This window comes from Anser anser, assembly GCF_964211835.1.
Source record: "Anser anser genome assembly, chromosome: 8".
NCBI classification, from domain to species: Eukaryota; Metazoa; Chordata; class Aves; order Anseriformes; family Anatidae; genus Anser; species Anser anser.
The window spans coordinates 3,490,764-3,504,736 of record NC_139728.1 but is presented as its reverse complement, the minus strand read 5'-3'; positions in this window follow the sequence as shown (position 1 = coordinate 3,504,736).

Genomic DNA, 13,973 nt, shown 5'->3' with positions numbered 1-13,973 from the left:
AGTTAACATTTCTGTTTCAGCACTTCAAACAACTACTTTTTTTTACTTTTTCTTTTTTTATCATCTCTTATCTTTCCTTTCTCACCAGACTTCAAATCCTTCTTTTCCACATTCCTCTAGATCACCCTAACTTACTACATCATTTTTCCATTAAAGTATACCCAAATTCTAGCTTCTCCCTCATCTTTTGTCCCTGAGGCTATTCTGAACTCTAGTACAAATGAAATATCCACTTCAACCCACGAGCATTAGATTAATCTTCCAGCATCAAGTCCATGCTACAGGATAGAGCTGCCAGCAAGTTTAAAATAGAAATATCAGAATAAACAGCAATATCAGGAATATCAGAATAAACAGCAGGCAGCATTAACTGAAATCAACAGATATGTTTCACTGACTTCAGTGACACCAGAATGCCAGGTTCTCAAAGCTCATTGTCCCAGTTTTGGCCCTGAGAACTTAACTAAACTGGCCTAACTAATAGCAGAGATCTATTTAATAAGTATCCTAATATTTTATAATACTTTATATATAATACTTTATTCATTGGAGTATGGTTCCTGAATCCTCAACTCATTCAGACAGAGAAGAACACCGACAAGTTGTCTAGTTGATTTCTGTCACAAATTGTTTGTAGGAGACCAACTCAACTCAAGTAAAAAGTGTCATGCCCCAGTCGATCTTACCATTCTTACCATCTTATCTTGAATTCCATACTGAACTTTTTCTCCTGCCCAAGGCATTCCAGTTTATCTGGACTTGTTACACTGTCAGACTCTCTTTGTTTATTGATGAAATTTCTGCTCTTTTGAACTGATACTCCTCAGCATTTGTGTTATTCCTTTCCTTCCAGTTTATGGTGACTAAAGGTTGCTAAGGATTACATCTATCTTGTGCAGTCTGGTCACATTACAATAGTATAACTGCTTAACATAGAGCACACAAGTAAATTGATTATTTTTTTTGAATCAGGATGATTTTAGTTTAGTTCTGTAAATATTGTTGCTTTTCATATTGCTTTCATAATTTCCCTTATTTTCTTTTTGATTATTTGGTCTACAAATATGGTTTTATTTTATTTTTTTCCATTAAGAATCATCTTTTGTTTGTTTATGTACAGTAAAAATGTGATTGTTTTGCAAAAACTACTTACATTTTCAAATCTCTGCTTAGAATTAGTGCTGTTCTTAAATAATTAAGGTCATAATAGAACCATATAAAAATCTTTGTATCTGAAAAAAAAATCTTTTCATTAATTGTCTAATTACTTTTCCTTTGCATTTGGGTATGAAGGCTGAGACACTGGCAGTCTACCAGACTTCTCTATGGATAATTTCCTCTAAATAATGAACTAGAGCTATTTTTACTTCTCTATTTTTATATGCTCTGCTAGCTTCCTTTTTGTTATTGGTACTAGGAAGTAATTTATTGCATTGTTATGGGATAGTCAGCTTCTCATTCTCCTTCTCACTAAATAAATATGTCCCTTTCTCTCTCTCTCTATATATATATATCTGTTTACTCATAAAAGTAATTAACAAACTAGTCTAGATATTAAAACAAGGCAACTCCCAATGCACTCTGCTTTTTCATGCACTTTCACTCAACATTTGAAGTGCTATCAAGAGCGTTCTATCACTCAGCCTTTAGTGTTATTGGTCTAAACAAGTGGGGAACAACAAAATACCTCAAGCAAAAAGTAGTAATAGGATCTTCCTCAGTAATTCCAGAACACCTCAGTTAACACCTCCGTCTACTACCTTGTGTCCTACCTATGCCCTAAAGCCACAGCACAATACTGCTAATGCAGGTTACATCTCATCTTCAGTCACAAGTGAAATGTGATACCTTGAAATTGATTAACAAGCTAATTTGTCTATCTTCCATACACGCAACTCCAGCTTTTCTTATATATAATCCCCTTCATGTTTACAATGATTTCCCTAAAAAGATTTTAAAAAAATTTTTTCCCTTTTAAAATCCTTTATGAAAGCCCTGCCTTTCTGAAAAGTTTACAAAACCCTTGACATTGGAATGCCAGAAGGTAATCTATCTTTCTAGCTGGCATTATTTATTGGGTTTCTTTACTGTTCTATTTGTCATACCTATCCACCATCTTATGTCTTATACTTAATTCCTAAGTGCCTGGGGCAAGGATCATCTATTAACTCTGTCTGTACAACATCTAGTGCAACAGGGTTATGATTTATACCTGAACTGACAAATTAAATAAATACCCTGTCTTTCCCCTGAGAATCTCAAACACTGGTTTTCAGAACATTTGTAAAGCATGTACTGGAACTGAATAAAGTGACTTGGCTAGTGAGCACAAAAAATATTTTATAAGGACTTTTTTGTCAAATTTAGGAATGCATTGTTTACAGCTGTGGTGATGCTCCTAAATATTGTTTTCTAGAAATCTTTCACTTTTTTTTTCCTCCTCCTTAAACACAAAACTCTGCAAAAAGTGAATATAAAAGTTTAGGTACAGGAATAAGACAGTAGAAATTATGGATTTTTAGATACAGCTATCTATCAGTTATAAGACAAACAAGCAACATTTATTCATTACTCTCTGGTTTTCATTAACTTCAGCAAGCACTTATACCTTACAGATTTCCTTAAATCAGAAGGAAACACATCTGAAAACCACACACATGCACACACATTGGGTTTTTACATTCATAAATAGCTCCAAAGGGAAACCCTTTATCTACTTAAGTCTTCAAAGAGAATACTTGTTTCACAGGTAACTACATGGGTGGGTTCCCTTCCAACTCATGATACTTTATGATTCTGTGGTTGTATGCATGTTAAGCAGGTGTACTTTGGCATTCCACCTGTCTGAATGTGCACTACTCCTAACCCTTGAGAATAATATATATGAGAAATTTATTTTAGAAGTGTTTATGATGAAACTGATGAAATTGTACTGCAGTTTGTTCACTAATAGAGTCAAGCGGATTCAGTCAGAAGCCTTAGACCTTATTCATTCTATGCTTATTTTTCTGTTTTTACTTCTGGAATAGCAGCTAATGATTGCTCTTGATGGATAATGATTGCTGAGGGGAAAAGCTCTGCTGGCCTATAGCAAATTGAAAGTAGTAGGAGAGACCTAGACTGCAATATGTCACAGCAGTTACGATACCTGCTGTCAGAGAGGAAGCCCTCTGGCTATGGAACACTAGATACAGCACCTAACATTATATGGCTTGATTGTGAGTACCATGATGTAAGCATATATTATGCTCCTCAGGCAAATCGTCCATAACCATACCTCACATATAGCCATGTATATAACTTATTCTCATATACTTGCAGATATCTCATTCAACTGAACCTATTGCTCTCCTGTGAATCGTTGTCAGTCTGTGGTCAGCTTACCATCATTGGACTTACTTTACAGTGGGACCACAACTATTACATGGTGAACTAGTAACGGCATTTTGCAATCACTTTATACTGATTTCTCACTCACTGCATGGTCACATGACTTATGCCATTTTGTGAACAGAGGCTATCCAGCCATTTTATAATGTTGTCACAGTCCCAAGAAATTTTGCTATTACAGTCAATGGGCATTGATACAGCATAGCTGGGATAGCTAGTGGACCAGGATTTTTCTAAAGCTAAGGTCCTATTTGGAGTTTTCTAATGCTGTGATCAATCAGTAATTTCAAGAGTATTTATTGATTTTATATGCTTAGTTAATTTGTACAGATTAATGTTAGAAACTATATATAGTATCAAAGCATATCCAGCTATGAGACCAGGCTGGGTTGTTCAGGGCTTTAGCCAATCTGGTCTGGAAAACCTCCAAGGATGGAGACAATACAACTTCTCTGGGCAAATTGCTCCATTACTTGACTGCTCTCATAGAATCACAGATCATTTAGGTTGGAAAAGACCCACAAGATCATCAAGTCCAACCACCCATTTTACATTACAGACACTGTAGGTTATACTGCTGAGGCTGGTTTCCTTTCATAATTATTAAATCACTTATTTGTGATTTTTTTCTTTAGATTTATGTTACAAGGATTGAACTGTGCAAAATGACTCCCTTGCAGTGAATCAAAACTAAGCACTGTTTTTGTTTCACTGTCCAAACACAAGAAAGTACACTTGTCTGAAGAACTGCATTTGCATTTAAGTACTTCTACCTTAAAAAAGCACCTTCTAAAAGTATTAAATAGGCTACAGTATTAAAATACTGTCAAAAATGTGCTTAGTTTAACAACTGCATGCCATTAGAACTCATTTAATGCAAAAAACAGTACAGTTACAGAATCAGGATTGTTTCGTGTTACTGAACACTCTTCATATATAAACAATGGGATTACATTTCATCTTCATAAAATTTCTCTTATGCAAGAGTATCACAGAAGGCTTCCGTGGAGAATTAGATAGTTATCCATTGCTTTTGTTAATGTCATATGCTGTTCAGGTTATCAGTTTGGTATCAGTTCATCTGACTGACAGGAGTTAAATCAAGCAAGGCTGCTAAGGGGAAAATCAATAGCAAAGAGTACAATGAAAGAAATATTTAAAGCAGATAGCTTCAAGGTAGTTAACACTAGCTTGAGCTATATACCAGGTGGTAGCTAGTGGTCTGGCACCACCCAGGCTGTCTAGGTTTAATCTTCTCTGGCTGATAGCCTCTAGTGAGAGGAAATCCCGTACCTCAAAACGTTGGCTAAGAAAAGTAGGAAAAGCTGCAGGAACTATCATGAGCTTACAGCTTAAAACCACATGATAGAATCAGCTGGATGCTTAAGGAGCCAACCAATTTCTAAGACAGAGGTAAAAAGATTACACTTCAATGAGAAAAAGAAATAATTTAATATGCAATTCGTTGTTTCACTATTATTGTAAAAGATCCATTCCATCTACCAATTAAGTTTCTGGGTTTTTGTGATTAAAAAGGTGAGTTTGACCCATTTTATTCAAGTATTGAGAAGGTACTTAAAATGCCTAAAGTAAAAGGTCTTACTCACTCCAAATACAATTGCAATTGTTGGATTGAAATGTTCCTTACCAGGAATGCTGCAGATATGAAATCCAGTATCAGTGTGAATAGACTGGGAACACCATAGACCATGAGGTACCACAAAAAATGAGACAGTACTTCAAACTAGCCAGGCTACTTATTGTATCCCAGAGGGACTTCCAGTGCACAGAGGCCTTGTTTGCCCTAATTCACTATTCTAACAGAAAACTACTGGCTTTGGATACTTCTAAAATATTTTGTATATATTAATTTATTCATTTGAAAATCATTAAATCATTAAAAATCATTAAAATATCTCCAAAAGTTTGTCAAGTACTTACCATGGCGATTAATCCTGGCCTAAGGTTCTACTATTCCTATTCTGTACACATAAAGGAGGGTATCTTATACTCTGTGGAAAGACAAAGGCTGAGGTCGAAGAAGTGAAGCTACACTGCAAGAGGAAATTGGCTATAAGTAACTAGCTATCAGAACAAAATACATTTTTTAAAAACCTATTCTGCGGTACACAAACATGGAATTTTTGTCTTTAAAATGGCAGCAGCTTTGATGCTAAAGCTGTCGTTGATTTTAAGCCTTCAGAATTATAGCTGAAAACCTTGTTGGAAACCTTAGTTGACCAATACAAGAACTATGTAAAAGGGCAAATACAAATACTCTCCAATAAGGCAACATACAAGGAGGAACATCAAGTGATATACTCAAGTCATAAGTGTCCAACTAAGAATTTTACAGTCAATATTATACAGCATTTCTTCTTACACTTCCATGATCCCTCCATTTTATTTTTTCTATTATCATTCAGTATCCTTTCCATTTTCTTTAAGCAAAAACATACTTCAGATCTATAATTTTGATGCGACTGCAAAAAGATTTCTTACACAGAAGTGTTTGCTACAAAATGTGCAAATTCCACTAAGAAAGCTAAGAAGGACTGCAGAAGCACTGTATCTTCCCAATGCCCAAACAGTAGAAAACGCAGAATTAAATTCAAATAATCTTGAGCAAAATTAGAGTGCTGCCACATTCCAGCTTAAAAGAAAGCAATATTCAAAAGACAGGGGTATGAATGGCTTCAAGGAGGGTATGGTCTGTAGGAATATGAGGAGAAAGTGAATGAAATAGTTGAAAACCACAGAATAATACCAAATTGTTACACAGAAGAGTACCAAATTATACCAGGAATGCCCAGTTCAAAGTCTTTTATACAAACTAATTCACAGTTCCAAAAATAGCTTTTTCAAGTGCAGTCCACATTGTGGATTCCACATTTGGGAATCACAATACCAGATCTGCTTCTCTTACATCTCACCAGAGAAAGCACTGCATGTTCAGTAAAAAGATGGATAGGACTGTGTATTACCTGGCAGTGACAGCAAATCGCCATTTCATACAGTTTCTATCATAACAGACAGATATCGTTCAGACTGTTTCCATGTGATATTGAACACACAAAATACAAACATATATAAAGCTTTAAAACTTTTTTTCTTTAGGAAAAAAAAAAAAATAAGAAAGAAAAGCTGTTTTACTCTCACTCACCGAACTATTTATCATACACTGAATGAAATATCTGTTTCATATAAATGTACAAACATTTTACGGCAGCTTGCATGCCACATAAGCATCATCTGAACCCAATTATGAAGATCCCAAATTTTCTTTTAATAACTGAATAATAACAGTTTTCTTTTAATAACAGATGGAAGGTGTTGTATAGTTGGAGGAGGGGTGGCAGTTAAAATCAAGCTTCATCATTTCTTTCATGATTAAGCTTGAAGATTACCTGCAACAACTAGTACTTAAAGCTTTTCATAATACAGCACTAACTTAGTAATACAGTAGGAATTAAGAAAAGGTTTACAGACCCTTTCATTCCAATGAAATGATCTGTAACCTACAATAGCATGTGCTCACCAAGGAACCAATCTCAGTTTGGCGAGGAAACAAAAATGCGACTCCAGGATGGATGGATTGTTATTCTCTGAGTGGTCCAAGCCTGTCCAGTACATTTGTTACATGAAAGTGTTTCCTAATGATAAATTCCTGTTCCTTACACATCTAAAAAAAAGGCAGTGCAAAACCAAATGCAGCTAATCTTTCCCACTGAGCTGTGTAAATAATGACATTGTCCTTGTACTACTAGTGAAGCTAATGGAGCAGAAAAGAGGCTGATTCTTTGCTTCCAAAATTGAGTACATCACCTGGGCAAAGAACATTGACTCATCTGATATTGCTGTTACCTTTTGAAATACCCAGTGGCTAATATAAAAAGGGCAAATAATGGTTTTATGTAGGACAAAAATGAAATTTCTTCTCTTGACTTACTACACAGTCTAGACAGTGGTTCACAATATGCTGCTCATCTGCCATCCCTAATTCATGCACAGAACTCAGTATGTCATCTCCTTTGCTATTCCTCTGCCTTTCAGAAGTAGGAAAGAAGTTGGGTAAATAAAGACATAAAGATGATAAAATACCTGTCCTCCTAGTTTGGTCTGATGCCTGTCTGGCAATAGTTCTGTATTTGTGCCAGACTACATTGACTGAATGCCCAGTGTGTCCTGTCCATGTCTCACTCCTTTCCTGTCAAAGCACATATGCATCTTTTACTGAGCTTTCACAATGGGAAAGTTGCGTATACTTTCCTCATCTATCTGATGAACCATTTCACAGTTGCCTTTTGTGAATTGTTACTTTTTTTCTGAAGTTGATCCTGAATTTATACAAAATGTGAACAGTTCAGATAATTGCATGTATTGTGCTTGCTACCTGAACACTGTAATTATCCTCATGCAAAATTTTCCATTTCTATGTGCTGCACTAAGTAGGTTCACTGCATCTTAGAAAGTAAAAATAAAAGTACCATTGTGTCTAGTGCCAATTCAGTAGTGGTTTACTGAAAGCCAGAATCTGGCTGTTAAAATGAGAACTCATTGATATAATATGGTTCATTGTTTTTCACCTTCAGTTATTTCCCCCCATTAAAATCCCGAGGATCACACCACTTTCTGACATTTCATTTGAAGGCCCATCCTGCCCTGCAGATGTTGAAAGCTCTCAAGCTTCTTCGTACTCAAGATTCAGTCTAAGCAGTATCAGCAAACATTCACCTTTATGGCTAAGTTGTCAGTATTCATTTACAAAAAAAAAAAAAAAAAGAACACAGACCACAGACGCAAACAGGCTCATGGCCCACTTCCTGTCAATAAATTATTTCTACTGGAAACGATTTAGAAAGAGAAGTTCCACTGGTGACGTTTTGTGTCAAATACCACAAATATACAGCTCCACTTCTATTAGGCAATTGCCTTTTTTCTCTCTTACAAGCCACAGTCATCTAGAACAGTAATTACAGAACAGGATTCAGGCTTTGGCCTTAACACATCTTTCCATTACATTTTTGTTAAAAGCTCACATACTATCACCAATTTATCTACTGATAAAGCCAGATCCAGCTTTCAGATTTCATCTTATACTAATTAATCTTATGAAGATATCTGAAAACATGTCCGGTGCATTCTACATATACCATGGGACTAGCCTGACAATAAAAAAGATTTATACACATATACACACACCGTATGCTTTCCCACTTCTTTTACATATATAAATTTTTGTATAATACTCTTCTTCAACTACTTCATAACTTACAAAGGCATATAGTTTAGGTGACTTATTAAAGCACCAAATTTAAGCTCCAAATGATTCCCATGTACGCTGGAAACAAATTCAAAAGTCCTGAGGGCTTCTCTTCATACTAATAGTTCGCAACACATTTTTCAAATACATTCTCTGACCCTAGTACACTGTCTCTGTCATCCAAGTACAGCACATACTCACCAGAACACACTGTCTCCTTTTTTTGCACAATGGATTTCTGTCTTCTTTTCTCTCATTCTTGCCTTTGCCTCTTACCTAACTAATATCTGTTTCCTACTGCACTATCCTTCAATGAAACAGAGAGAAGGCAATATCTCATTGCTGGGTATGCTAGGGGTACAACTCTACTATCACGTTAGCTGACACAAGCCCAAATTCCCCAGTTGCCCATATTGCCTAGCAGCTGACTGAGCCTCATGAGGGACAGGCAATAAAACACAGACATATACTGGAACCATCCTAGGTTTTGGATCAGTAGCTAAGTATGTTTGTAACTAAAGGTCTTATAAACATTAACAACAAATCTCAAATTTTATTATGAACTTTATTTATTATTTTATTACTTTAGTTATTTATTTATTATGAACTTTTTTTTATTATTATGAACTTTATTATATGAACTCAGATGATTTTCACTTTAAAGTATTGTAAAACCTGTAATGACTAGCAGGCTACTCCTTGGTCATCTAAGAACTATTTCCAAAGAAACTAGAATACTCTATAGTGTCAGCCGTAAAACAGAAAAAATATATATTTTTTTATGTTGCTTTTACATGATACAAGATAAAATTATATGAATGAATCTGACAATTGTTCCTAAAGTTCATAAGTTACACTAATCAAAACATCAAAAGCACAGTGTGAGATATGTGTATCTATAGGAAGAAATACAACCATGAATCCCAGCAGAGTGAAACAAGCAGCTATATATGACTCATTGTAAACTTGTTTTTTTTTCCCCAGGAATGTTTTGCAGTTCTGAAAAAGAATGTGTGTCAGTGAATCATTTTAACTAGGGCCTTTCAGTCTACAATTCAATTGCAAGCCACTCTTTGGCGATGTTATATTGGGGTGTAACAAACCTCAAGTGTAATTGATCGTTTTCCATATGATCATTAGACAGTGGGACCTAAGCAATTATTTAGGTTCAGGGATTTATTGAATTTTGAGTGTGTGCAGTCAAACCTTAGAGAGTCTGAGTACCTGCAAGCACTATTTCAACTTAATCGGTCCAGTCAGCCTCATAGTCACTTCTCCCAGCCTTACTGTGAGGTTTTGTATTATTGGATACACCTCACAGCAGGTGCTTCCCAGCCAAAAGAAGTATTCAGCATTATTTATTTGATGTAAACCAATTGTTTGACTAGGATGAATTTCTGCTTTTGAAAGATAGTCTTAAGGAACAGAATCTTTTTTGTATTTTAAGTGAATAACACAGTATATCTTTTCCTACTTTGATAATGCTTCAGAGCAACCCCAAAGTGAGAATTCTTCATAACAGAGTTGAACAGAGTTGTTGAAGCAAGTGTGAGGAAGTGCTAGAACTTTCATTAAGTTATAACACCAACATCTCACAGAAGCTGAGAAGCAGGAGGGGAAAAAAAAAAAACAAACAAAAAAAACCACACCTACATCAGTTCCACAAAATGAAGAAATTCAGAAAGCAGAGAAACAGTAACTTCTGAAACTCAGAATGACTCATACTTCATCCTCAAAACTGCCTTTGATAAACTTAACTGTTTAACTCTGGAACTCTGAAAATTATTAGCAATACATTCTCACTACCATAAGTTACTTCTGTATTTCTTACAGGATCAAGATCACAATTCTTAAGTCTACCCTTTACCACCCATGGTAGCACGTTGTCATCTAAACACCAAAATTCAATACTGTTCCAATTCTAAACATCCCATATTTAATACATGCTTGGAAAATAGTGAGTACCTAGCAGATACAAATTATCATAATGTGAATTTATATTGGTTAATAAACTGGCTAAGACTTTATTCAAAAGCACTTTTAAGTGAATTAAATGTATACAACTTGTTTTAAAGTTTCTATTTACATAGAAAAAATATCAAATTGTAATAGCTATTTTATTTAAAAAGCATACAAACAACATACCATGCTGTTATTACGGGAATTCTAATTTACACTAGCAAAGGAAAAGGCATTAATTTCACTGTCCAATGGAATTATTTTACAGACAGTTTTCTTTTGACATCAGGAATACCAAGAAATGATTTGTTAATATTGATTGTTCTGGAAAAAAAACACATCTACTGCTTTGCTCATTTCAGGAAAGGTTGAAAGATTTTAAAGAGCGGCTTTAGTTACAGTCAAAGGATGTTCACTTGAAACAATGTTTGGAATTAATCTAGTTTTGGCATACAAAAGTCAAGCATTCATTTAAACTAGATTTTTCTAGGATGCTTCTATAATAAGCTGAGAGATTGGCAATCACCTTTATACTGCAATTAAGTTTATTCTATGCTTGGAAGACCTAAATGCATATCTTTCTTCATCAACAGTAGGGGAAGCCTAAATGAGCAGCTGAGGTCTAACATCTAACCTTTAGATAACTAAACTGAGACAAATCTCAACCAAAGAGACAGATAAGGGGCTGATCATCTTCTGCCAGTCACAGGCACAACTTGTGGCAGCCACCGATGGGTAACGTCTGCAAACCAAAAAATACATAAACATATGGTTTTACTATACTTTGTGGCTGTTCACCACGGGGTTGGGACTGATTAAATTTTGTTTACCTTCAGCTAACTGCCCCATCACTAACCTGGTAATCACTGTTGTTGCCACAGCTGGGAGAACCTTCCAGAAGTGCGCAACAGGTGGCAGCAGGCGACCGTTAGGCACCACACCCACAGGAGGCTGCAAGTGCCCCTCAGGTGCCTCGTGGCGCTATGCCCCCCCCCATCCCCCCACCCAGCTTTCCTCCTGGACCCTGCTGTCTTCTGCAAGACAGAGAGATCACGTTATGAGCTGTCTTCTCTCCCGGACTGCACTATCTCTTAGTGAAGATGTGTCACTGTTTAATATATTTGTGACTTGAAGTGCTTTGGTATCTGCGCTTATTTAGTCTCTACCCTACCAGTTTGGTCTTAAACCACAACATATGTTTTCCCTTTAGTGCTCTTACAATAAAATAACTAATATCCGTTATATGAGTGTTGGCTGGTCATCAGTTAACTTTGTTAACAAAAATTAGTTAATCCCTGTCTGTTTGAGAAAAGAGAAATGGGAGTTTTGAACTACCATCAGGACTTGCTAAGGTGATCCCTTAGACGGTACCAAGGGTGCCAAACTCAGGCCTTCTCACAGACTACTTATCCACTCCTCTCAGATGACTGTTTCAGAACTCCTTGAAGATAGTTTGGAAGACATGGAGTTCACTTCTTAACACTGCTGGCCCAGGTCAATGGGTCGATGTACTGTAGAAGACAGGCTAAAGACCAACAGATGCACCTCCTTCCAAAGGAGTGGTTTTCACTCACTAACCATACGCCGCTGCTATGAACCTACATTTCTGGACAATCTCTACAGAGGTGTTTTGAACAATTAGTCTGATTACATTTCTGTGGTACTCTTTAAAATAGCTCTTTAAAATTAGAATTATATGTGCAAGGTATACATGATAGGAACATGTACTAGGTAATATTTAGTAATGCAAAATGGGCTATCACACCAAAAAGATGATACCAGGACTATTGATAGTCCATGTGAGTACTTTACAATGACATATAACAGAAAGGAAGTTTTGTGTTTTATAAATCCAATGCAAGCAAACACGAACTTCCTTTACTCAAAGATGCTTTTTTTGCATAAATTTGGCTGCATTCCAGCAACACCTTGTATTGCATACATCAATTTAAGCTGATGATTAGTCGTACTAAAATCAGTGCTTTAGCAAGAATTAGGCATTACGCACAAAATTAGAAGTGCTACACACTGAACTTTTAAAAACAGTCCTTTGGAACTGAAGTTTAACTAAAAATCTAGTTATTATCTAGATAGATTTTGGTAAAAATACACCAACTATTTAGCCAAAGTCTAGATACCAGTAGAGTGCAAAAAAAACCACACAGAATAATTGCTGTTATTTACTATTGAATCCCAAAGTCCCATGATATACCTAGTAAGAGCTAGGTTAGTTGACTGTGTGCTACCATCTCCATAGTTAGGCAGAAATATTGTACTCTGCATTTCTGATTACAAAAAGTCTATTCTGATCTCTCTGTTGGTTGTCTGAATCAGCCTGCACAAACAGAAATTGGTTCTCGAACTTATTGAGGCTCACCTGGGGGACAAAGCAGTCATTGGTCCCAGCCAGCATGGGTTTGTGAAGGGCAGGTCCTGCCTAACTAACCTGATTTCCTTTTATGATAAGATCACCCGTATGATGGACCAAGGGAAACCAGCTGATGTGATTTTTTTGGACTTCAGCAAGGCTTTTGACACGGTTTCCCACAGGATCCTACTGGACAAAATGTCCACCATACAGCTAAATAAAAACATCATACGATGGGTGAGCAATTGGCTAACGGGCAGGGCCCAAAGGGTTATAGTAAATGGGGCTGCGTCAGGCTGGCGGGCGGTCACCAGTGGTGTCCCTCAAGGCTCCATTTTAGGGCCAGTACTTTTCAATATTTTTATAAACGATCTGGATGTAGGAATAGAAGGTATTTTGAGCAAGTTTGCTGATGACACCAAACTTGGAGGAGTTGTGGACTCGAATGAGGGTGGAAAGGCCTTGCAGAGGGATCTGGATAGGTTAGAGAGCTGGGCGATCACCAACCGCATGAAGTTCAATAAGAGCAAGTGCCGGGTCCTGCACCTGGGACGAGGAAACCCTCGCTGCACGTACAGACTGGGCGATGAGACGCTAGAGAGCAGCCTAGAAGAGAGGGATCTGGGGGTCGTGGTTGACAGCAAGTTGAATATGAGCCAGCAGTGTGCCCTGGCGGCCAGGAGGGCCAACTGTGTCCTGGGGTGCATCAAGCACGGCATCGCTAGTAGGTCAAGGGAGGTGATTGTCCCGCTCTACTCTGCGCTGGTGCGGCCTCACCTCGAGTACTGTGTGCAGTTCTGGGCACCACAGTATAAAAAGGACATGAAACTGTTGGAGAGTGTCCAGAGGAGGGCTACAAAGATGGTGAAAGGCCTGGAGGGGAAGACGTACGAGGAACGGCTGAGGTCACTGGGCCTGTTCAGCCTGGAGAAGAGGAGGCTGAGGGGAGACCTCATCACAGTCTACAACTTCCTCGTAAGGGGGTGTCGAGAG